This window comes from Aphelocoma coerulescens, chromosome 2 (assembly GCF_041296385.1).
Source record: "Aphelocoma coerulescens isolate FSJ_1873_10779 chromosome 2, UR_Acoe_1.0, whole genome shotgun sequence".
Lineage (NCBI taxonomy): Eukaryota > Metazoa > Chordata > Aves > Passeriformes > Corvidae > Aphelocoma > Aphelocoma coerulescens.
In genome coordinates, this window is record NC_091015.1 from 138,040,489 (window position 1) to 138,066,771 (window position 26,283).

Sequence of the window (26,283 nt, forward strand, 5' to 3'; positions counted from 1 at the left end):
GATTTTGTTTGCTTTCCCCTTTCTGTGTCATCTGTGAGACAATCAGTTTTTTTGCCCTTGAATACAGATTACCCATGAATACAGATTTGCCCATGAATACAGACTGATTTCAGAGGTACATGCTTCTGAATAAGATATGCAGAAAAGTAGTATCAGTAGAAGGGCCAAGGCTGAAAGATGATTTATTTGATTTATAGAGTGATAAACTGGTAAGTGTATTGCTAACTGAATCCAGTGGCATTCGCCACAGTGATTATTATGCAGTTAACTGCTTCACCCAAGTGCCACTGTCACTCAGTGCTGTCATTAAAAATTAACATGGTGCCTGCACACTCAGAACTACCACTTCTAAGTGTCCTGCTGGTTGTTTCATTGACATGGAAAAAGAAGCAGGCAGATAAAATTATCATTTATCTAATAGGTCATTTGCCTCTTGCTCTGAAGAAAATGACCCATTAGGTAGAAGTAATGCTCTACATTTTCACCAAGTAGAAGGTAATTATGGGATATAAAGGCTGGTTAGAAACCAGAAGAATTCTTTCTGTTACACATTTATTATTTCTGGTGGAACTTCAAGCCAAACAGGTCAGTAAGCCAAAAACTTTTGAATTCTGCCACTTAGGTGTTGAGTAAAACTGATGGTCCACCTGATATTTTTAAATTAAAGTGAATAATTATACACCTCAAGATGCCATGTTATTTCAAATGCATTTGTAGAACAAAAACTGTTTGAGCTGAGAATAAAAAAGATTTCTTGAACAAAAATGCCTTTTTTTGCCTTACCTGAAATCACATTGGAGAACCCTGAGTAGGTCTTTAACAAAGAAAGTTGCCTAAATTCAGAAACTTGCAAAAAATGAGAATATATATTTAGTCTCATCTCCAAAACCACGAAGGCCCAGTGGTCATTCTGAGTTCCTCTGCCTCCTAATTTAGGTGACTGGAACACAGTTCAGAGGTTGGGAGAGATGTGCTCTGCAATCCTTGTTTAGTGTGACAGATTTTGGCCAACATATGCAGCTGAAACTTGGCAGTCTAGGTAGCCTGCAGTGTTAAATTCTGCATAGACATGTTTACCTTTTTGTTAGCTACAAAACATGTTTGAGGGATTACATCAAATACTGTGCTCTGATAACTGGAGCTGTAGCCTTGCCAATTTGGAAACTTAAATGGCTGATGGTTTACACATCAAATTTGTACTGCAGTACAAAACTGCAGTGGGTATGAAACTTTCCCTGTAGCTCATCTCTGGCTTAGGCCATGTCCTTAATAGATGCCAATTTAACAAGGTCAGATTTTCTGTGTACTCCTAGAGGTTTTAATAAGTATTCCTATAGCTGCTGGTTTACTTGAGATTATAACACTCTGACTTCCTGTTGTATGTGTTTATCTGAAACTGTATGTGCGTCAAAAACAGACTAAGTGACTTTTCGTAGTAGTTTAACTTCTACTAATTCCTTCCAAATGCACCAAACTTTCCTAATGTGCCATATTTGTACAGATGTCTCTTTCTGGATCCATACTCTACATTCTTGGAAAGATGAAATTAGAAAAAATTAAAAAAATAACCAGTGCAGAAGTGGATTGGTTTCTGGAATACCTTGTCTTCCTAATTAATCTAAAATTCTGGGCTGCAAATCTATTCAGGCTACTATTCTGAGAAGTGGTGGCATAGTGATTTGATATGTGAGGGTGTAAAGTGCTGACACTGAAGGATATAAATTCTTCTTTTATAAACTTTGGTGATTCACTTATTAAATAATTTACTTCCTTGTAGCACCAAGTCACACTATAATGCAGTAGTTGTTGGACACACCTGTCAAGCTTCTTTCATAGTTAGACCATAACCAGTACTTACTGTTTAAATATTGCAAAAGCAATGTCTTTGAAAAAGCACACATTTTACTTTCTCATTTGATAGAATCCTTTTTATTATATTATACATATAATATTGCATTACATTAATGTATTTAAGAATACCTGTGTAATGTACTCTTAAATTCTTGTACAGTTGATTTGTAACTAATCACCAGTGTGCAAAACACCCTGTCATAGTACTGCTAACATTTTGTATGTGGTTGCAAACTATAAAACTATAATCTCAACTTTTTTCCATTAGATCTTCTTCCTTTTTAGTGAAAGGATTATAGAGGAATTGGACAACCCTCATTATTAACCCTTTCTTGTGCAAAAAATATATGAGATTTTTGTGGTCAGGAGAAAAAAATTTCAAAGGCTCAATAGAATATATAAGATTGTTAAAGCCAAGATTTCCAAACATTAGAAATGGAATCAACTTAAGTAAATTTTGGAAACGTTTAATTGTTGTCAGTACTTTACTGAAGAGAATTTATTTAAAGCCAGTTAATCCTTGGTTCATAAGCAAATATATTTTTTAAGGAGTCCTTCCCTACACACTACATCATCACTGCATCCACCTCCTCTTAGCCTAATGCTGTCTTTTAAGCACTCCTACCAAAGGATTTGTGCCTTATTATCTCAAAATGCTGGTTTCATTGGTTTATACGAACAGCAAGCTGGCTATCATGATGATACACAGTTCCTCCAAGTTTTGTGAAATTGGTAGCTGGGTGAAAGAAACTCAATGCCTTGAAAGAAGGAGTGGCTTTAATATAAACTTGTGCTTTGTTGTAAATCAGATAATCAACATGAGAGAGGGAATTATGAAACCTTGCAGTTTGCAGCCAACCTGATAAGCAAAGCTAGAGAAAACCAAGTATGGTTCAGTCCCTGTTTTGGTTTTTTTCAGTTCGTGGTGCTGTACTACCACCACTCTGTGCAGGAGCAGGGCTTTAGGGGAATGTCTGAAGTGTCCTAACACAGCTCTTTCATTCGTTGTGATGGTTTTTCCTAATGGAGCAGTACCAAAAATTACTTGCCCTTTTCTAAACAGCAAAGGTGAAAAGTAGATGACACTAAGTGTGCTCATATTTTTGTCCTCAGATTTGTGATGCCCTGAAAAACTATATTACATTTATGATCATGTGTGAGTTTGTATGAGTCATCATGTCTGCATTTTGAAGAGCTTAAAGGAAGCACAGATGTTGGAATGGTGTTTTCTGGTGACCTTTCACCGCTTTTCTGTCTCTGAACATTACTCTGTGGGTTTGGGAAATGTAGCAGGAAAATATTTTTGTAAACATGGATGCTCTAAATATTTGTTTATTGAAGGATTTTGGAATTTCTGATCCACAAACACTTGTTGGTGGCCTTAAGACAGCTGGTTGCTCATGTTGAGCAGGCACTGCTCCAGACACTTCATGCTTAGAGGATGGTGTCTCATCCAGTTCTGCAGGGTAGACAGGAATCTTGTGTGACTGCAAATGGAATTAGTGAGTTTTGTATGTTCACTGTGATACAACCACATCATAAAAGCACTTGAGAACTTCCATTCTAATATTAAATAAGGGTAATGCTCCCTGTAATGAAATTATAGCCACCCAGGTCTTCTCTCTCAATTAAAAAAAAAGCAACTAAACTAACCTGAACAAACCATTACTTTTACAGGGTTTTATTTGCTCCTTTGCATATCCGCTCTACTCTCAGGATTTTGGGGTTTTTTTTGTGTGTGTTTCTTAGACTTCATCTTCTTCGGTGGTATGTCATGGCATTGTGGTGGTACATGAGATATATTTTAAATAGATTTTTCCCTAGCCTAATTATTGAGGATTTTATTACATAAGTAAAACTCCATTTGTCTTTACTGTCATGATTTTGGGTATAGCCATGTCTGAATGATGCGGACTTTTTAACCAACTTTTCAGGCTTGAAAATTGGTGACAGTACCTCCCCAGGGTTCCTGTAGGCTAGCCCTTCATTTCTGAACCGTTCACTGCAGAAAGAACAAAGGACTGGGAAAAGCAAAATTACCTCCGGGGGCCTACTCCTGAGAGGAGGTCAAACACTGCTGTTACAAGAAACTAGTTTGCACCAGTTTTGCAAAATCAGGTTCCAGGTAGGGATGCCTGGACACAGGTCTGTGTCCTTCTGACCCTGAGCTCTAATCCTTCAAGTTCTTCTCAAACAGGGAAGGCTATGCCTGACAAGCTTCCTTTAAATAAAGGGTTAAAAATGAGAGAATTGCACTGAGAAGAGTTGTAAACAAAAATGGATTTCAGTATTTCAGTGCAATCTCATGAACCACAGCTCTTTATAGATTTTAGCTCATTAAGTGAAAACCAAAAGCAGATTCTTTCAATCTTGGATACACATCAAGATCAGCGTCCCTCAGTCTGAATTCTTGGGAGAAAGATGTCAAGCTGTCAGCACTAGGTAAAAATTATGTTATTTTTCAAAAGATACAAAAGTGAAGGGTGTGACTAAGTAGCTGAGACTTCCAAGAAAGAGTCAAGAAATGAATCAGCAAACATGAAGGAAGAATATCTAAAGTGCCAAAGACCAGACATCTGTTATGAGATATGGATTGTTTTCTTGTCTTCCATTTCCACCAATACTCTCCTTTCTCAGGCTACACTGTGTTCTGCTTTTGGGAATGTAGTGATTAGAAGTGTTTGGCTATTCAAAGACTTTGATTCAGAAATGAGGAGAGAAAACAAAAATATGCCATCCATGAAATAAATTATGATGCTTATTAGTGTAAACATAATACTGTAATATATTAATCTTTTTCACTCTTTGTTTCCAGTCCTTTTTTTTTTTTAATAGGTTATCTCATACACCTTTTCTAAGAGAGTAACAGAATTTTTACTGGTTACTTGAACATACTCATGTTCATTTTTTACTTTATGTGAAGTGCAAACTTTTGAACTTTATATCAGTGGTCTTAATTTCAACAAGGGGTTGAAAACATGTCTATTTGCCTCTGATTCTGAGATACAGGGAAATAATCTTTGTAGGGAGATGTGTGTGTAATTTATACTATTGAGAGCTACTCAATAGTAGTCCTTCTCAAATAATAGAATTTAGAGCAGCAATTAAGAGGAAGGATGTTGCATCAGCCAACATTTTATGCAAACCCAAATTAAAATTGTTTGAAATTGTTTGAAAATTAGAGCTGCTTGCGCTCTCTGAAGACGTGAAAGACAGGAAAAGTGCTGAGAAAAAAGATGTGGAACTCATTTTAAGCAGGGAAGAGGAAGAAGGGAAAGAGGAAAAGTAGGGATAGGTGGGCGGTTGTAGACCAGTCAGCTATCTCCAATTTCCAGATAAATTCTGGAATAAAATTTCTAAATACATGTAAGTACTTGAAAGATCAAAATGAGATGAATTATAATCAACAAGTTGTGTTGAGCCACTATTACGTCTTTCTTTGTTAGGATGACATGTCATTTGAACAGAGAGGAAGCAGTAAATTTAATCTGCCTTGGTGTTATTAGGGCTTTTGATACTGTTATTTATGACAGGCTTGTAAGAGATATATGGCCAAGGCAATGTATAACTAGCTGGGTGCGTGACCTAGAATTCAGATTTCAAACAAACTTGACACTGAGAGCACTATCAAAGACGTAGAAAATAATTTTGCAAGGATGTATTCTGTGTGCCATGCTAAGCCATATATTACCTATGTGATGGAGAGTGTGCCATGGAACTGTGAGGGGTATAATGCATGCTGGAGGATAAATACTGTAAATAACCTTGATGAGCTGAGGTAGTTCTGGGAGCAAGAGTAGGAAAATAAGCATTTCAATAAGAAGATGCACCTGGTAGGTGTGAGCCAACACAAAGCAAAATACAGACTTGTGAGTGTGACTCTAAAGCAGACAATGAGTAAACATTGCCCTTACAATATGAATAATAAACATTCCCACTACAATACGTGTGGACAGCATGTTTTCTTCTGTTCTTTATGACCTTTGCCTGTTGGATCTGCTTTTGTACTTTGAACAGCCACATTCTGTCCTTCATGCTTCAAAATGATTTTTGCCCCTCATTCATTTCCTATTGTTTACTTTCTTCTTGAGTTCAGATTATTGAGGACCCACAACTGCTCTCAATTTTTAAGTTTCCTTTTTTTTTTTTTTTTTTTCAGATGATTCAATTGCTTAAATATTTTTGGAGGTGTACTTCCTTTCTGCCAGTGAAATATAATCAGTTCCTTGAAACTGGTATCTTCTCTCTTGGTGTCCCTTGTTGCTCTTACTCTTTTTTTTCCCCTAGAAATGCTAAACTAGCATATAATGTTCTGCTACTTGACCTACCTATGTATGCACAGCTGATTCTCCTGGCAGCACTACTGACCATTGTAGTCTTCTTCTCTCACTGCTTTCTTCACCTTCACGGCCAAACTCACTCCTCCCTGAAATCATTAGCAGAATTTGCTTTTCTTTCTCAACACTAGGACACAGATTTTTGGACAACTACATGGGTAGCTCCTCTGACGGGATTCTGGGTCTCATCACCTTTACCAGGTCACTTCCAGCGTAACACTTCCCACTGCCAAGGTATATACCACTCTGCCAAGTGGTATGCTCTCCTGGTACAAGATAACAGGATGTTTCTTCCCCCTCCCCCTCCCCCCCCAGGCTTGCTCAGCCACACATTCAGCCTACATCAATTACCCAATCCATTCTCAGCTATGCTAACTGGTCTGGGCAACCACACCTAGTATTTCAGATTTTTAGGGACTTCCATTCAGAATCCTACATTTCTTTCACTGGTACAGATGTCTGAAGTGTTTTGTAGAAGGGCTGTTCATTTCCGTTCCCTTTCCAGCTTGTATTTTAAGGAATTTTAAGGACTTATTTTAAGGAATAATCATGCCAGATCACTCTCATTTCTAGGCAGAGAGAACTGGCAGATCATCAGTAAAGGCATTTCCCATGAATAGAGGAAACATTAGTGTTAAGGTGCTGTTGAAATATAGATCTGAAGGAAGACAACTGGAGCATACGCAGGAAAAATAAAAGTTGACAAGAACTGATGCAGACACTTGATATCAAGGGGGCAGAGATCCTTTGGTGCAAAAGGAAGCAAACTTAACTGGCTGATTATTGTCTACCAAAGAGGGAGAACAGGGTTTACTCAAGGGTAAATCTAGAGACTGAGCACTATGGGAAAGAGCTGGATAAACTAATGGGTAATTGATGCTAGATAAACCAATGGGTGATTGATGTGTGTAATTAGTTTGCAAATAACTTCAGGCAAGATCCTGGAAGATGGCTTCTAACCAAGGGAAAAAACCCCATATCTTTGTGTTTTAGCCTTTAACCTGTGTTGTGGCAGAGATAAATAGAGATTAAAAAAAAAAAAAAAAAAAAAGGTGTGGTAACAATACGAAAATACTGTTGCTAGGAGGCTATTGGAGACAAAATAAAATGACCCAATAGTACCTTTCAGTCCTATAGAAAATATTTTCAAAGCATGTCTCTTGTACTCACTTTTTTTTTTAATATAAACACTTTTATATCTCCTACATAATTAAAAGCAAAAACAGATTTAGCACAACCACACTAATGTATCTGCTGATTCTTTGAAGGTGGGAGTTAAAAAGAGTAGTTTTCTGGGGAAAGAAAAGAGAGTTTCTTTGATTTTAATTATTATTTAAAGAATTAACTGGTAACTCCTGGTTATGTTTTTACTTTGTCCCCAAGAACTGATCACTCATCTTAAAATCAATGGTTGCCTTGTGAAAAGCAATTATGATATAATTTGATTCCTTACATACAAATAAAATATTTTCTTGCCCTGTAATGGTGGTAAGAAGCCTAAAGTTTTGATTTTATCAGAGTTTTGAAGGTTTTAGCAAGACATATGCATTGTTTTTGACATTCCTGTAAGCCTCTTGTTATGCGTGGAACAATTTCCAGTATGTAATTTATGTTTATGTTCAAGGGTGGAATAAGGAAGCACACTTGGGTTTTCATTTGGTTTTGGCTTTTTTTTTATCCTGTCATATCATATTTTAAAAATATTTTTGCCAAAAAAAGTATAATTCTGTGCAAGTCATCTTTGCTGAGAGCTTTGACTGGCTAAGAACCAGCAATACTGGCAGAATCAGTGTTTGCCACTTAATTCTTCCAGTTCATCTGAGTAGGAGGGTAAGTTCCTGGTAGATGTGAATTTGCTGATTGTGAGCTGCCTCAAAATACTGAAAGAAAATATTGCAAAGACCAGTCACAACCATAATGAAATGAGTTCTTATTGAAATGAATGAGTTCTTATTGGCGGAGTCATTTGTGCTTTCACAGATTTGTGTTATTGCAAAATAGATTCTTTGCAAGGGGCACTTGTTTTTCTGAAAATTAAAAATGAAAATAAAACACATAACAAATGTAAGAGGAAAAAGTATAACCACCATAACAGCCTTAATTTATGAGGAGCAGGAATTTTCCGAAGATGGTTGTTGTCTCTGACAGTTTTCACTAGTGCAGAAGTTTCAAATCAAAATTATTACAGTCTCTCAAGGAGCACTACTTAGCATTATTATTATTATTTATTTGATTGCTGGCATGAGTGCTTACACAGTAAGAAGGATTAGGCTAACCAAACAGTTCAGCCTGGGATAACTGAGTAGCCTTCTGTGGATTGGATTGGGATTATATAAACATTTTCAAGACTAGAATACATGTGAGGGGTGTAGGAGGTGTCCATTCTTTTTCCAGGAGCACCCATATTACTCCTTTTGGCTGCAATTTCCTAGGAAGCAGCTGTTGCATTTGTTCTCTTTGCTGTCATGGAGGGAAACACAACACTTTACTGTGCTGGAAGCATTTCACTGGTTCAGTGGAGGCCTGCAGAGGCTGAGAAAAATGTAAGTAACCCTCTTCTGGGGCATGCTTCTTTGTAAAGTCATACACTCTCTTATTGACAGTCTTGTGATTTTTTTTTTTTTCACTTATCAGTTCAATATCTGTTACCACTTATAGACAGAAATAAAACATGTAATATAAAAGTTACTTGCTTTAGTTTATTAATGAACAGTAAGACTAATGGATGGCATTTTAAGTGCTGCAGAACAATCCTGTTATGCCTGCAATGCCATCACTTTCCTTTTTGCATCTATAAGGCTATACAACTTGCTTTTTTAAAAACAGTTTTTGTACAAAAAATTGACTTCTGTTGTGGTCTGTACTTTGAGCGCAATGATGAACATGGCACATAGTGGAATTCTCATCTTAAAAAGTGTTGCTTATTTTGATATGCCATAAGAATTAATACCTCATATAAAAATCGCATAGAAAACTTCATGTAGAAGTGAAACAGCAAGGTATTATCTCACCAGCCAAACACAATATGGGATCCTCTTAGATTTAAGTCTAAATTATGCTTTTTCTCTCCCCTGGTTCTTGTTTCACTTTGCATTTTCTTCTGCTTAATGAAGGAAACAAAGGACTTCGGATCATGAAGAACCATCAAATAAACATGAGCGTTGAGTAAGATGATGTCATCTTCATATTTTATGGATCCATGGAGAGCTGAATTGAAACACACAGGAAGAAAAGGAAAATATGCATTACTTATGTATCTGACATTAGCTATTCTTACCACATTGCAGTGTCACTTTTTATTTCACTCATATGAAAGAGATGCTGTAAAAAAAATTGAAACATCTCAGAAAACAACCACAAGAATGGACTAGAAATATTATCTTCAATATTGGTCCTGTTTATCCTAGAGGTAGAAATTTGTGTGATGCTGTGTGCTGAGGGAAAACTGGCAAGAGCATCTTCTGTCTTCAGGTCTGGTGCATGCAGGAGCTAGAGGTGGAAGGTGAATATCAGGTAGGCAGCCAGGGAAGTGCTGAGGAAGGAAAGGAGCCTTCTGGAGCAGAAGTCTGGTGAAGAATTGGGGCATTATGCTGGTGAGTGTGGTAGTTTAGTGTAGGAAGACAGTGCAGACAAAGGAACTATATTTTTTTTTTTAGAAATCAGAGTGCGAGGTCCTCTTCATCTGTTTAATGAAAAGGCTTATCTTATTATTCTATGAACTTTAGGGCCAGGAATATGTAAACGTGTAACCAGTGCATGGGAAAACCTTGCCTGTGACTCATGCTCCACCAGAGGGAGCCAGAACTGTCTTAAAATGTCAGCAGTAAACCCTGTGAAATAAGAATGCAGTTTATAAGCTCGACCCGAGGCGCTGCCATCGCCTTCTGGCCAAGGCAGTGTTTTGGCCAAGGCAGTGTTTTGGCCAAGGCAGTGTTTTGGCCAAGGCTGGTACCCATCGAGCTGCTGCTGCACAGGCTGTGCCCCGCTCGCATCAGGGCAGCCCAGGCTTGCACGGCAGTGAGGGACATGCTCTGATCCACCCCGGCTGGATTCTCAACTCCTCCTCCTCTTCTCCTTCGCGCTCGGTGTGTACCGTGCTGAGGAATTACCAGCAATGCAAAGAAATTCTGCCGTGGCTGTGCAAAGACACGAATGTGTCTCATTGCTGTTAGCCTTGTTGGGATAATCAGCAAAGAATACAATCCCTTATATGCTTTTGGAGTTTATTATTCTGTTTAGCTGAGGCAGTAAATACGGGGGGCAAACTGAGGGGATGAAACTGGAATTAAAATATTTAGCACCTGACAGTGCAATAGAAGGTAAGAATACTTTTTGGATCACTGAGTTGCATATGCAAAGATGTGCTTCCTACTGACTTAAAGACTCAAAAAACAACAAAGTCTCTAATTGGAGTCCTTCTTCTAGGAATACATGTGCTACATGGAAAAAAACCCAGATTTACAAAGCCAGATAGTGGGTGATAGTGGACTTTGGAACAACTCGGAGTTTTGAAATTGGCTGCAATAAAAGTAAACTGATCTGAAGTAAGAGTCAGTGATACTAAAAAATGCTACTGCTACAAAAAACTCCTTTGGTAAGTACGTGTCCCTTAAGGAGGTCAGCTGGAGCTGCTGGTTGAACACATGAAGCTTAAACTGAATCCCATGCTGGAAATGTGGAGCTAACTGAGCAAGGCTGTGCACTGAGGGGCGTCCTGTGAAGATGCCTTTTCAGGGAGGTTTCTGGGTCAACAAGTGTCCAAAATCTGAGGCAGAGGTCTGCAAGCAGGAAAGCCTGTAGGTACATAAAAGAGAATGAAACATTTTAGAAAACTTTTAAGTGAACAAAATATAAAAATGCCATTGTTTTAAAGTCAACAATATCAAGCAAGAATAGTGTCATTTTTACAGGGAAAACTATTGTTTATTGCATCACTGGATTTTACAATGCAACAAACACTGTTCTTCAGGCATAAGGTAGAAGAATTTCAGGATTTGACAAGTAGTTTGTGTGAAAGAGAGGCAAACCCCCTCAATTACAGAATCACAGAATGGGTCAGGTTGGAAGAGACCACAGCAGGTCATCTGGCTCAACCTCCCTGGTCAAGCAGGGTCATCCCAGAGCCCATGGCACAGGATTGTGTCCAGATTGTGATTGATGGAGGCAGACAAAGAGGTTTAATCAAATTAGAGAATTTATTAATTACAGCAAGCAAGGCATAAGCAAAATCAGCGCTGGGCGACAGGGGAGTCCCCGCTTCACCGAATTGCCGCAGGGGTTTGCAAATTTCAGTCCTTTTTTTATGCAGGATCGTTTCCTGTTAACTCTTCTTTAAGGGAGTACTCTGCGCATGTGTGAACTTGTTGCTAGGGGGTCGTTTTCTGCCTTCTGGTGGTCGATGGCTGAAGGCTAGTAGTCTTCTTCAAGTGCCTTCTGGGTGACCTTTTCCATATTTGGTCAGTTAGTATCCCCTGCTTTTCTTCCTGGAGCTTAAACAATAGTACACTTACAGCACTTACAACCTTTACATATAGATTTGTTAAGACATTTCCTGTTATGTACGTTGTGGCCTGTGTCAGCTCTTTTCAATGAACAAAATACCCTCATTTATTACAAGATGGTTTTTGAGTATCTCCAGTGAGGGAGAGTCCACAGCCTCTCTGGGTAAGGCGTTCCAGTGCTCAGTCATGGCACAGTAAAGAAGTTCTTCCTCACATTCAGGTGGAACTTCCTGTGCATCAGCTTCTGCCCATTGCCTCTTGTCCTATTGCTCAGCACCACTGAGAAGAGCCTGGCTCCATCCTCTTAGCACCCTCCCTTCAGATACTGACAGACATTGATGAGGTCCCCTGACACAGCTGCCTCACCTCTGGGATCTACTGCGTGTGTCCAGTTAGTCTTGTTGGCCTGAGCCTGGTCTGATGGACCTGATTGCCAGAGCTGAGGGGCATTAATAGCTGGTTAAAAAGAGTGAATGAAAATTTTTTTCTTAAGGCAGGGGATATGTTCTGGATTGTAAAATATGGTTTTCATTTATTTGTGGAGGAGTGTGAACGTGTGTGGATGTACAAGCACTTGCTGCATCACACCCCAGGGTGGAATTGTTAGCATATTCTCCTCATACTTGTGCTGCAGTGGGGGTTGTGGGAGAAGGGTGAAGCCCTAGTTGGTCTGACTCCTGAAAACATCACTTGTCATATGTAAAACTGACCTAATCATAACCAGAAACTGACTTTGGTGACTTCGGTTTTGCCAAGGCTTTTCTTGTTTGAAGGCTTCTTATAATATACATTACTGCTGATCTGTCCATCACTTTACCCTTTGGTTTGCTAGAAGCAGCCAAATACTGAAACATGATACCCATGAGGATTATGCAAACAAAAGGAATATTTACATATAGAGAATAATATTGACACTTGCATGTGCCTAGCAGTGCCCCCTCAAATTACACTGAGCAAGATTATATTCAGGCTTCTTTGTTAGACTTGCATGCTCTATGAATTATGACTGATTCTTAAAAATACAAAATGCATCACTAGTAAGCTCAGACACCAAGTAAAGTGTGGCTAAAATTTATAGTCAACTTATGGTTGACAGCTAATGCAAACAACTGGAAGACTGCATAGAACCAAAATGTATTTAAAATACCATGTGCCCAGCAATTGGAAGTGCACTCATATTTTTCTTCAGCCAGCTTGTTTCGTTGAAAACATCTCTTAAGAGTCATTTATCCTCTTTATATGACAAAACAGTTGCATGGGAAGAAATATCTTTGAGAAGCATCTTAGCAAGTGCCTTAATTGTTAAGTAAAAATAACTTTTTTTCTGACAAGGGAAGAAATACTTGCAGAACGCCAATATGGGGTTTTTTTTAAGATTGCTGTCATATAAATATTACAAAATCATAAAGCAAACATTTTCAATGAAAAGTATCTTTCATTTTTTCTCCTTTCTTTTTTTTTTAGTTGATTAAAAAAAGGGTAAAAAACCCCTTAGGAAGTCAAAGGTTAGCAAATATACTGGTACACTTACAGACTTGTTTTTTTTTTTTAAAGTGACAAAGGCAAAGCAGAGGCTGTGCTGACCTTTATGAAAGAACAGGTCCATGGGGAAAGAAGGTTTCTTTCTGACAGACAGGAAGCTATCCAGTTCAACCATTAAAGGTAGTGAAGGAAGATGTTTAAGTCATCTGTTATCCCAGTGAGTCAAATGCAACCTCAGGCTGTTGTTTCTCTAAGGCTAAAAGTGTGCTTACACAGATCATCTTGTTTACAAAAACTATAAAATACTCTAATAAACTCAGTTTAATCAAATAAGCTACCTCTCTGTTAGTGTTTCAAGGTAATCTTTTAGTTTAAAATATTTATTGTTTTGCTTTCTGTATTTATTTTTCTCACTGTGCACATAATCCCAAATTTCACATTCTGATTATTACACTACATAATTCTCCATGTCTTCTCTATATTACAAGGCTCTCTGTTAATCATTTGCTTATGCAAAATTCATAAGTTCCCAATGCATATCTGGATATCAAAAATAGTTACAGATAATCAATATTTACTAAAGCAAAGAGTGAAAATTAGAAGTCTCTGCTAGGTATAGATGTAATCACAGTACAGACAATAGGACTAAAGCTCATTATGTAAACACAAATGATGGTTAACCTGTGAAATTAAGGAACCTTAGACTCAGCATGGTACATATTTATTTAGAGAAAAAGAAAATACATATCATGTAAAAAAGACATCCTGACTTCAGTGATCAGAGAAGACATCCAGAGTAGTAGGTACCTGTTAGCAGCTTGTCTCTGTTGGTTTTCCTTAAAATAGATTGAATGGCTACACATTTTCTCTTTTATTTGTTAAAACTTCTCTTATAAAGGCAGCCAAAACCATGGATGAAAAATGTTATTATTAAAAAAGTATCATGGCTTCATTTGGGCAGTGCTCTCATTCAGTGGAATTTGAATGAAGCTCATGAAAAACTGCAGGGGGACGAAGAAGTATATAAGAAGATGCTAACTCCCAGTATGAGAGCTGAATCATTACAAAAATGAAACTGCAATGCCTCAATATCCAGCACAGTGGATAATGAGCAGAATACAATGGAAGGAACGTAGCCTGGCTCTCCCACGCTGACCCTGTAACCTAGCTTAACAGTGCATTCTGCTGTGAAACTGAAGTGTGAGTTAAAGTCCAGCTAAGCAATTTAAGTTAAAGCATTTTGGTACAGATTGTTCTGATGTCTGTATAGCATCACATGTGCCACACATCCAGGAACTGGGAGCTCGTGTTGTGACTTCTCCATGCTGTCAGCCTTCTCCTGAAGTGAGGCTCCACAGCATGTGGATCTCCTGGCCAACCCCATGCTGCTCCTGGTCACCAGCAACTGGGGAGCTGCTACTGTGGGAGCCTTGGCACCATCAGTCAGCCCCACAGACAGAGAAAACAAATTAATCAGGTATCAAAGAGGAGCCAGAGGCTGAGAACATGACAGCTGAATATTGCAGAGTGCTGTGAAGTGTTGGTGTTCTGATGGCTGGATACTATCCCCAGGCGATGGCAACCTCAAAACAAGTTCTAAAATAAGAGCTTTGTGGCCTTTGCCATGCACTTTGGGCTCCCTCTGGGAATTTTCACTGGAACAGGACAAACTTATTATGATCATTGTTATAACAAATGGGACTTCAGTATGTGCCAATGGTGCTGATACAACTGGAAGCTTTCCAGAATTATTGGGGTTTATCTGCATGGCGTGAAAGTATATGAAAACTGAATACAGGCAGTAATCCTGAACACAAGTCAACTGAAAATTTGAAATGAACAATTAGATAAACATGAAATTTTAAAATATCTCCATGGAATATGAAAAGAGTAAGGAAAACAAGCTTTTAACTAAAAGGATATAAGAAAATCCAAGCTATTCTGGAATTTATAAACAATGCCTCAAGAGATTGCTTTAATCTATTCAGGAATAAAAGAGGACTAATAGGCAAAAAATATAAAAAACATAATTAAAACTGAAGCTGTCTTGAATTCATTGATGTACATATAATAAGTTTTATAAAAAAAGCATGGGTTTAAATACATTTCCCAATAAATATTCCCTAGAAAACTCTAAAGTACACATGTATTGAATAACATCTTTGATAAGATGACATTTGTTAATGATTAGTGAAAACAATCTTAAGCTAAAAAGTCATCTTTATCAATGCACATAACAAAAGGAGATAGCTGGTAAAGATGTATAACATTACCTCATCTCTTTGTTTGGAAATATGTTTCTCTGTTTTAGATGATTACTGCAAATGAAGAAAAATATTTCTCATGAAGTGAAAATAAATGATGGGTCAACTGAATCCCTGATATAAAGCTCTCCTTTGAATTCTTGACTGTGGGGCTGTTGTTTGCAGGCTGAAATTATTGTTGCAGAGGTTTGAAAGTCAGGTGAATCCCAATTTTCCTGCAAAATTCAGCTCAGTTGTAATTACACTAAGTGCCACATAACATATATATATACATGCATTTCTACATGCTTTTAAAAAATAATGTAGCATATCCTTTGTCTCAAGTGAACATTTACTTAACAAGAACACATAGTAATGTGAGCATGACACACTGATTTATCTGGCAGCATTAAACTGGTTTTATGCTACAGTATTTTATGTCTGCTGAATCAGAGAAAGTTATAATAGCTCAAGGGATTTTCATTTTCCTGTTTGTATTCTTGAATATTAATATCATATTTTAATTAAATTTTGTGCAAGATTTTTTTTACTCTTTTTGAGAGTAGTTGAAAGGTGAAAGTTGAAACATGAAAGATAATTTCATGTTATTTTAGAGTATTTATTACTACTAATGTACTTCTAAAAAAAAAAGAAATTATAAAAGTTAATTTGAATGAAAAACATTGAAAGAGGAAAGGAGAATAGTCTACAAACAGCATTTGTGGTAATAATTTGTTCAGAATGTGTTGTGCTTGCCTGAGAAAGGATTTGTCTATCTACTGAAAAATAACCTACTGAATCTGTTATTTTAACCTGAAAACTTTTGCGTAATGAAAGGGAGTAGACCATGTAAAGGTCTGGTTTAGCAGAATTTTCATGTTCCTTTTTCACAATTACATTGTGCATTTTGCTTACAACAAGTGGCTCAGGAACAAGGGCTTCTTTCACTTTTCAGAAGTGCATGTCCACAACTGCGTGCTGTTGATTTGGCATAAGCTTTAGCACATCTAAAACTTGCTAGAACGCTACTGATTTTAAAAAAAAGCAAAAAAAAAAAGTGTAAGTGGAAGTATGTAATTGCATCCCCAGACTAAAATGATGCTTCAGTTCCTACTCCTTTCTGGAACTTTTGTCCTGAAAGGCAAAACAACAATTGCTGGCAACACCAGACATTGACCACTCCCTTTAGCACAGAGGATGTGAATGTGTATGCACACACACAGTCTTTCCCACCGGATCACGACTTCTGGCAGCAGCTAGGAAATTAAATGTAATCTCTTTCAGTTTCAATTTTGTCTTATCTCTTGTGCTTTGGAAAAGACTTTGGGTCACTGTCCCAACGGACTACCCCAGTCCTTATCTCACGGGGAGATAGGAGGCAATTGCGCAGGATAAGCCAGGCTGTTTACTCAGCAGCACAGAGAGCTTTACCTGGAATTTCGCCTTATGCACGTGGAATAACTTTTCCCCCTTGCTCACCTCCTGAAGGTGATACTCTGCTAGATGCCCACAGCAAAGCATTTGGGAGTCTTACATAGCAGTGGGAGATGATGGGGAAGCACAGTGGGAGCCTTGAGAGGGAAGCCAGCTGGGAGAGGCATCCCTGGGGAGATGAGGGTTTCCCAGGCCTCGCTGCCTCCCAAACTGTGCTACCCTCTCCCTGCCATGACTGTTCTCCTTGCCAGAGAGTGGAGGGAAGGGCAAGGGCTTACGGTGTTAGCATCCTTTGCAAAGCAGGAAAAGTCATGACTGGTACATAAACCCAGGCACCAGGAATTGGCCCACTGGAGTAGGGAAGGGCTTGTTTTCCTATTTCTCCAGATCTCTCCACAACTGAACATCCCATCAGCTTTGTTTGCTGTGATTTCCTTTTCCTTTTTATCTCTTTTTTTTTTTTTTTTTGTCCAGCTGTTCCACTTTTTGAACCCATGATGTTTCTGAAATCAAAATAACAAGTGTGAGATAAAATAGGTTTGTCTGTTCTAGAATATTCAAGGTAATGAAAGGTTTGGGATTTGTTTTCAAGATGTTCGTTACAGAAATTGGCTCTTGCGTTAGAGAACCATGTTGTTTCAGTGGTTTCAGTCTCCAGAGCCAGAGAAAACAGCTTGTTTTTCTTCTCTTCAAGCGCAGTGGAACTCAATCAGATCCTCCAAAACTGCAGGTAACAGAAGGTGATATTTTGCAATGGAGAACTCATGTAAAAGACATGTCCTAAAAATCTTTCAGCCCTCAGGAAAATTCATGTGTCATGTGAGGAGAATTTTTCAAATTTTAGGTTTTTATTGGCAAGTATTTGACATAGATGACCAGAATGGCACATGTTTTTTTATAACAAAATGTGAACATGAATTGTGAATAGTGGCCTGTCTGCCCTCCAGTGAGCTGGAAGGTGAAAAATTAAGGCCTTTTACTGTGACTATGGAAGATGCTTCTAGGTCCTGAATGGGAGAGAAAGCAAGTATGTGTCCCCTCTGAGCCTTTCAAAATGTATTAAATTTCCTAGATTTGTCTCGACTTTTGCTCTGTAAACCCCAAGATTCACACATTTTCAGGTTGGTCTGCTTGCAAGGAGCAAGCCTCATTTAGGGCACTCTTTTCTCCATACATTTAAAAATGAGTCCCTGGTCAGAAGAGTGTTAGCAGCACAGGTCACTTGCACAAAACTCAACTTGTCCACAGGCTGCTCACAGTCCTTTGTTTTGGTTGTATAAAAGAGGCTCCCACCAGCAGCACTGTTTAGCTACACAGCTACATTCTAAAGCAGCACAAGATACTGTTCCATGCCCTACAGCAGTTGTTTTATTCAGTTGGGCTTCCAGTACATTTTCAGGCCCACAAGGTTGGGTATGAATACTTAACTGCTGCACACTGCAGAAAACGACAATGAATTTTTGCATGTTCATTTCTACAGTGTTGGTCTTCAGTTCAGTCCAGACAGTCTTTGCCTGAACATTCTCACCCTAATTCTAGCTCTCATGAAAGAATGGGCAGTTTCAGCACAAAATACACAGGGGTTATAGACCACTGCCGGCAGCACAGCCATTTCAGGAATGGGAACCATAGTTGTGAATATGTTACCTTTTATACTTCCCAGCAGCAAATTCGCTGATCGTTCTCAGAGACCTCCTGAGAAACAAGTTGCCGAGTCACTCGTGATTTAGCTCCAATCTCCAGAAAGGCAACTTTTAACTGCTTTTCTTTAGGCTTTTGTGCTTTTTAAAACTTTAACTGGAGGTGTTTCAGAAGTTGTCCTATATGGCGTTCCTCTGACCTTGCCTCGGGTGCTGATTTTCCTTGAGTGTCTGTTGGAAATAAGGAGCTATGACTTCCAACACATGCCTGTAGCTCTCTGAGGACTGGCCAGCTTTGTCATGGTACTTGACCATGTAAGAGGCACTTGATTGTGCCTCTGATCAGCTCAGCTTCACCCATGTTGGCAGGCTGCTAGTGTCCTGGCTGGGCGAGGGGGGATTTTTTTTCCCCCTGAGCTACCCCTGGAGGGGTGTGGCTGGACCCTGGGGTCAGGGCAGACAGCCTCGTGCTTCTGAAGCTGGAGTCCCACCTGTGTCTGGCCACAGGGCTTTGCTGTGCAAAGTGGGCTGTCAGACTGTAATTTCATACAGTCATACAATGGTTCAGGCTGGAAGGGACCTTAAAGTTCATCTGTTTCCAGCCCTTCTGCCATGGGCACAGAACCCATGGAACCCATTCCCCAGATGGAGATGGGTTTGTTCTCATGATCAATCTTTTTCTGGTAACTGCTGCAAAAGAGTCTGTGATCTGGAGAATGCACTCATTTCTCTCAATCCATTTTCAGTAAAAAAAAACCCAGACAGGATGGGAAACATCCTGGCAAGGTTTCTGGCATATCTGGTTCCATGATTCAGCATTTCAGAAATAAATAGTCATTTAAGTATTTTTTTTTTCCTTTGTACGCAATACTGGTGTTTTTCTAGCAAATGGTTAACTGTATTTTTTTCTCTTGACTTTCAGTTGGGACCAAGGAATTTGCATAAATATTACTATTTCTGGCATTTCCAGACTCATTTCAGTCTAGAGACTTTCCTGGTATTGTCAAGAACAAAGTGCTTTTAAAGAAATGCACAGCCAAAGACTATTGAAGATCTGTGCACACAATGTGTAACAAATTTGCCAGCAATTAATTTATTTTAAAAAGTCACAGTAAATAGAGGAATCCTCTCAGGATATACTACTGGAAATCCCATAGGTATTTCAATTTCTTGAACACTTTGCTATGTAAACAGAATTTTCATTGAAATGCATGTATTTTTGTGCTGATAACTCAGTCTGAAAAGCAAACTGTTGGGTTTTTTCCTCCGTTCCCACATGCCCTTGAAGTATTTTTGGCAGCAATACCAGAAAGACAGTCATTCCACCAATATCTGATTCTTAGTGCTGCAAGGCAGAGAATGGTGGGTGTTTATGATGACTTAATGGCAGCATGGGAGCAGATGCTCTCACACCTCCCAGCTAAGGGAGCAAGTAATTCCTGCCACTCACATGGTCCCTCTGATTAAGTGCTTCTTGCTGCTTTCCGGAAGCCATTTGCTGCCCTGCAGTGTTCTCTGATTCGCACACACTTGTGTGCATCTCCATTTAATTTGTCTCTCCCCCACTCAGCCTGCTGTGCACCATAATATGGAAGAGCAGACTTAACCTCACAGTCATCTGTTATGGCCCAGTATTTCATAGACAGAGGCCAAGACTGTTGCTGACTCTGATAATTTTAGTAACAATATACCATGGAAACATTACCTTATTTTTCAGCTTTAGATCCATCTTGATTAGGAAAAAAACTCCCATATGTTGTCATTAGAATAGTCCTCAGCCTCTTTCAGCAGAAACAGGGTTAAATATTGAAGTGAAGGGGCATAGTTTTCATTTTCTATCATGGAAGTATGAGTGGTAACAGTGATGACTGTGTAGCTCAGGAGGTGAAAAATGACCAACCAGTGATGAGCAAACACAGGCAGAAAACATAAAAGCAGACACATAATTCACAGGCCAGACAGCAAGAGATAAGACACTGCATACGAATAAGAATATGTGGGTGTGAGAGCAAGCAAGTGCTGAAGAAGAGGATCTGACTGCTTCACTGCAAGTGCAATTATGCAGAAAGCTCTTCTGACTGCATTTCATCAGTAGATACTACCCAGTGGCATAAAACTGGTAAAAAATCCCCAAAAAGTGGTATAAAAATGACAGGCTTGCTTCCAGGCAAAACAAACAATCAGTTCAAAATACCAATATATAATATCTGCCTTACAAATAATTAGCTTTGTTCCTGTTTCTTTCTTGAGTGTTTAATTTTGGCTCAGATTTAGACGTTTTGTTCTGGTTTCAGCAGACCATTTGAACAAGACTATGCATACTGGATATCAATCACCTAGATATGTTGGCTGGCTGTACCCTAAACTAACTAAAAATTGTGCTTCTTCCATTAATTAATATATTATTATATTAATATCTGTTTGGAAAAATCACTGAAAAACAGACTACGGATATTTCTTGATTTTCATTTCCTTGTTAATGTATTAAGTGTTTTAAAGAACAGATTTTAAAATATATATTTATTATGGATTAAGAGTACCTGTTCTCTCAATGTCACAAACCCACAAACAAAGCATTTTATTTGCATGCCCCAAGCATTCAGTGAAGGACAATTCATGAGTAAAATGCATAAACATTTTTCATTGTTCATTGCTGAGCTCTGGGTCACTTCACTAAGTTTGTGGAAGTGGCTGATTGCACTCTAGATTTGTAAAGCCAGACTGTATTTCCTGCTTATCTGTTTATTTAACTGCCTTTAATGATCCAGCACATATGGCCTGATGCAGTAATACTGGGTTACAAGCCATCTAGTTTTTTATGCTGGAGAAGGATTCAATTACTGTGACTGTTTCACTCAGCCATTATAAAACTTGGCTGGAGTTTTCCACTGTCTTTCAGAAGAAGTCGAACTCCTTCCGTGGAGGCTTCTCCACGCTTTTGCAAGTTTCAGGATGACCCCATATGTATCTTTACTTCCACAGATTTCATTTGTGTATTTATGTACCAGTACAAAGCAGTGCATATTCAAATGTACTTCTCTGAAGGTTTTTAAATTATTATTATTATTATTATTGTAATTATTATTATTGTAATTATTATTATTGCTATTATTGTAATTAATACTTCCCAGCTGGTGGTACTTACATTGTCTGGATCTGATTTAACCAAATGACAAACAAACACATTCTTAAGTGACAAGCTCTCCATCCAGAAGTCTTATGGCTCAGTTTTCCAAATTATACGTCTGAACTATTCAATTTTTAGTAGTGTGTCTAACATTAGATTTTAAAAATTATTTGTAAAGCAGGCAAAAGTGACAGAATGAAATATAAATGTAGTTTATAAAAATAGGAGTGTCCATCAGGATCTGCTATTCTTGCCTTAAACAATAATAATCAAGCTGCTAACCTAATTTATTCTGCTCATCTGGATTAATTTTAATATTGTAAAGCCTAAAATATTTGTCAAATTTTCACTTAGTTGTTTGTAATCTGTCCAATTTCCATTATGTTTTGAAGATAGGGCTTCATTAAATATCCTTAATATTTTGCTTTTGTATGATATTTCTGCAAAAAATAGTTTGTCTCTTAAAGTAACAGAGTTGTAGCTCATATTCAAGTGGAAAACAGTGTGGGAAGTTAAATGGGAAGTGCATATCTGTTATGTGGCCAGACTACTGGGGTAAGGGACATTTATAGCTTCTTTTTCCTATGCTTGCATAGGCAACGTGAGAAGGTAAGCAATTTTCTAAATAGACTTAGACTGATGTGATTAGGTGTAAGTAACTGCAGATGTATGTAGGAGTGGACTTTGTATGTGGGACCGGTTATCCAGTTAAATTTCTCTTTCTGCCTATAGAATATCCAGGCTGTAAGTGAGCAGGCATGTTTTGCATCTGCAGAAGGCTCTTTGAGAATCCAGGTCAGAATAAGTGAGTGAAATCCATAATGACACCAAACTATCAAGTAAGTGATATTGTATTCTCTGTTCTCTTTTTCTTCCTGAACATTTGGTTCAATCCATCCCAAAATAATTAAACACTGCCTTGGAAAGTATTATCAGCATTGGAATCATAATTCTATCATGAAATTACAGGATTCAGATTAGGAAACCTAAAAGTTTTTTAAAATTAAGAGGAAAGTTGATATGATGGAATAAACAAAAGCTGTTAAACTAATTGCAAACGGGAATATATGTTTGACAGTATGAAAATTACAAGTGAAGTACAATTAATGACTGGAATAGTAACAATCTGATTTTATTCACTATGCAAAGTTTAATTTCCTATCTTGTAAATAACAAACCTCATAAACAAGCCAGCAGCTAGATTGATATAACTAATCAGTTTTTATAAATATGCTGGTGCCGGGTGACCAGTTTTAAACAACGAACATAGAAAATGAGTAGAATTGGAAATGAAAAGGATCCATCTTACTCATCCTTAATATGGATGAAGAGTAAGTTTTTTTCTTTAGGAGGGTAAGAAAGCCTTGTGGAGGTCACTGTAGAGGAACTGCATTGCAATCAGCCTGGCAGTACTCCTGTGGCCAGTGTCATGATCCCTAATATTCCATCTGCAAAGCCTCTGATGCTGCTTCTTCAGCTGTGCACCGTTTTATCCAATGTGCCCCTGCACCCCATCAGCAGGGCTGCTGTGTCATAGTGTCCTTCTGGTGACTCACAATTGCCCTTGCAAAAATTGTTTCACAAGGAACAAATCCTAAGAGAAAAATGTTTGAGTTTTTATGCTGATTTGGGTCTTTTACCCAAGCCAAATAGTCCCAGCTGTGGACTCCGGTCAGAGTGAAATTCCAGAAAGGAGCATTTGGAGTGGTTGCCTTTACAAGGCCATTATGGCAGTGGAATCATAGAATCATTAGGTTGAAAAAGACCCTCAAGATCATGGAGTCTAACCATTAACCCAGCACTGCCAAGTCCAGCACTAAACCATGTCCCTAAGTGCCACATCTACATGTCTTTTAAATATCTCCAGGGGTAATAATATCATTGCATGGCCAATTGAAATATCACCTGAAAAATTACCTCACAGACTGTTAACTCTACTAATCATTGATGTGTATTGTAAAGAATATGGGTTTCTATGATTACAATTAAATTGATTTTTACACGTCAATATTCTGGTAGTCTCTGAAATCTCATATTTATTTCTAATTATATTTTTGATAAAGTGGTGGGGTATTTTTCTCTGCTTTGGAGTATTGATATGTTTTATGAGGAAATGCATCACCAGGATTTACCATGCTGGAGCCTTGAAAGACCAAGTATCATTTGTGGGACACACAATTATGGTATTACCAGAACAGATACCACTTATGTTTTCCACATACTCCTAAAAAACTTTTCAGCAAAACATATTGCCATTGAACAAGCAAGGGGCCCTAGCTTTTCTGACAGCTCTCCTTCTAAAACGCCATTATAAAGTTAAGATATTGTAGTACAAGCATTTAACCTAAAAACAACAAAGTTTTGCAACAAAAGGGCTAAAAGCCCACCAAACAACAACAAAAAAATCTCCATAGACTAATGCCATTCATTGTCAGGGAAAGCTGTGAACTCTTAATCAATACTTCAAGTCATCTTACAGTATTTTATGGTGTTTCACCCATTCTATTTGGAACCCCTAATCCTGATCGTCACTATATATGAATTTCAGTCCAAGCCATCTTCACCAAAAGGCCATTTCATCATTTTACTCTATTAAATATAGTTTTAAAAAAGTGATACACTCCCTATAGCATACTTCCATGTAAACAAAGCCCTAACAAAGTGAGAGGGGGAGAACAAAAGCAGCTGGCAAGGTTCAGGATGCAGAGTTGATCTGCTTTCTGGTGCCTAAGGGCCTGACTGCACTCTTGAATAACTGATTTTGTGTATTCCTGAGCTAAATGTAGGGTCTGCCTACACTTAATGAACCTTAAAATGCAATCAAAAAGACAAATATGATATGTCTGAAAATATTAAGATATTTTCTTCTTTGAAGACCTTTGGGGACTCTTGCAGTCTTTGGAGTTCTCTTCTCCATCTTGACAAAATCACTGTTGTATCCAGCTGTGTCTGCCACTGAAACTCTGTTCCAACCTAATGCTGAAACCACAAAAGTCTGAGTAATCACCCTGTTTTGTTCTTTACATTGACCAGCATCTTTACTATGGCATCACTGAGAGAAAAGGCAACAATATTCCAAAGACACTAACATAGGTTAGTTTAACTTAATCTCTGGCTTCAGCCTACAATACTTTTCAGAAAAATATATTAATATGGGACTTTATTGTTCAGAGAGTAGCCCTGGTCAGGAGTTTGAAATGTCTGAAACAAGATAAATAAAGAATCGTTAAAAGTGTACTTCAGTGTTCTGAACTTCCTTCATATTTTAGAGCTTTTCTGAAAAAAAATCATCATGCCCTTCTGAAAAAGAGCTGAGAAACCAGTCACATTAAACTGTATTTTGTCTCTTGAAACTACCCCCTGGCTGTAGTTGACACTATACTCTGTTGGATTTTGCAACTTTGGCTCTGAAGCAGTGATCATCATCTATGGACCCATTTTCCAGAATTAATTTCAGCAAGGAAAGGAACAGTGTAATTGAATTGAAAAAGACCTATTACCTTCTTCCCTGTTCTACGTCCTATAAATGCAAGTTCATTTCTACAGTACACTATCTGCTTACTCCATAAATTGTTGCTTAAAAATCTAGGGCTTTACATCTCAGAAAACTGCAGCAGAGCAACACTTTTTCCTCCCACATTTGCCTGAGTCAAAAATTCTTCCTAACCAGCTGTGCACGTTGATATGCTGTTCTATTGCACTGTCTTCTGTTTCTGTTCTTTGCAAGGAGCCAGAGCTTTTGTACAAAACTTTTCCCATTAGTAACTATTTTCAGCTGTTACCTGCGTGGTCCCCAAAGACAGTGAAAACATGGACTCCATTTTTATCTACTTTTCATACATATTTTTTTAAGAAACACAGCACAACTGTGCTTTCATACTCAAAAAAAGTCTGTAATATGACACAAATATTATGACCTCAACTTTTTAAGCAACTCACATGTACATATTCCATTTTCTTCTGAAGGCAGAAATACTTGCTTCTGCCAAACTACACTTTCTTTGTGTAATGAGACACTGATGCTTTCATAGAGTAATTTATCCAGCTTTCTCTGATCATTCTCACGTGTTCATCCATATATACTTGCCCGAAATGCTTTTAGTGGGGTTCATCATATCTGGGGTCACACGTGTTGGCAATAAACTAAAATTTTTCTGCTTCTGGAGACTTCCATCAGGTTTTGTAGTAATTTGCTGTGATCTTGTCCCTATAGACATATAGAAGCACTGTGAACATGGGTCTGCAAATGGTCTTTTTAATCAAATGGATTGATGGTTCATCAGTTTGAAGCTATAGATAGGTGTAAGTATGCTAATATAAGAACAACAATAAAAATTGTGACATCTTTTGAAAATCTCTGAACAGCAATTTTTGTTAGATATATCTTTATTAACAAATAAAAATGGTCTTTAAATCTTAAGGGATTAAACACCCCAAGTTTCTGCCTTTATTGATTTCAGCTATAGTCATTCTGTCATATGCTTTGAAATACTGACCTGCAGCATTTGGAGAGTAGCTGTATCACAGAAAGAACACTCACTGAGCCTGATTTCCCAGAATGGTTGTAGGCAAAACTCTTTCTTATTTGTAGAAATAGGTTTCATGACTGTGTGCACAAACTGTATCCTAATGTGGCCATAGAGGCAGCGATCCTAGTGACAATCAGTA

The 26,283-nt window shown here is 38.1% G+C and overlaps 1 long non-coding RNA gene across 1 annotated transcript; it reads left to right on the plus strand.

Annotated features, from left to right (window-relative positions):
• The first annotated feature begins 10,647 nt into the window (after positions 1-10,647).
• On the plus strand, positions 10,648-25,972 carry LOC138105237 (uncharacterized). The gene is made up of 3 exons (XR_011148426.1): positions 10,648-10,782; positions 22,348-22,454; positions 25,829-25,972. It is a non-coding gene; the product is annotated as an uncharacterized lncRNA (long non-coding RNA).
• The last annotated feature ends 311 nt before the right edge of the window (positions 25,973-26,283 follow it).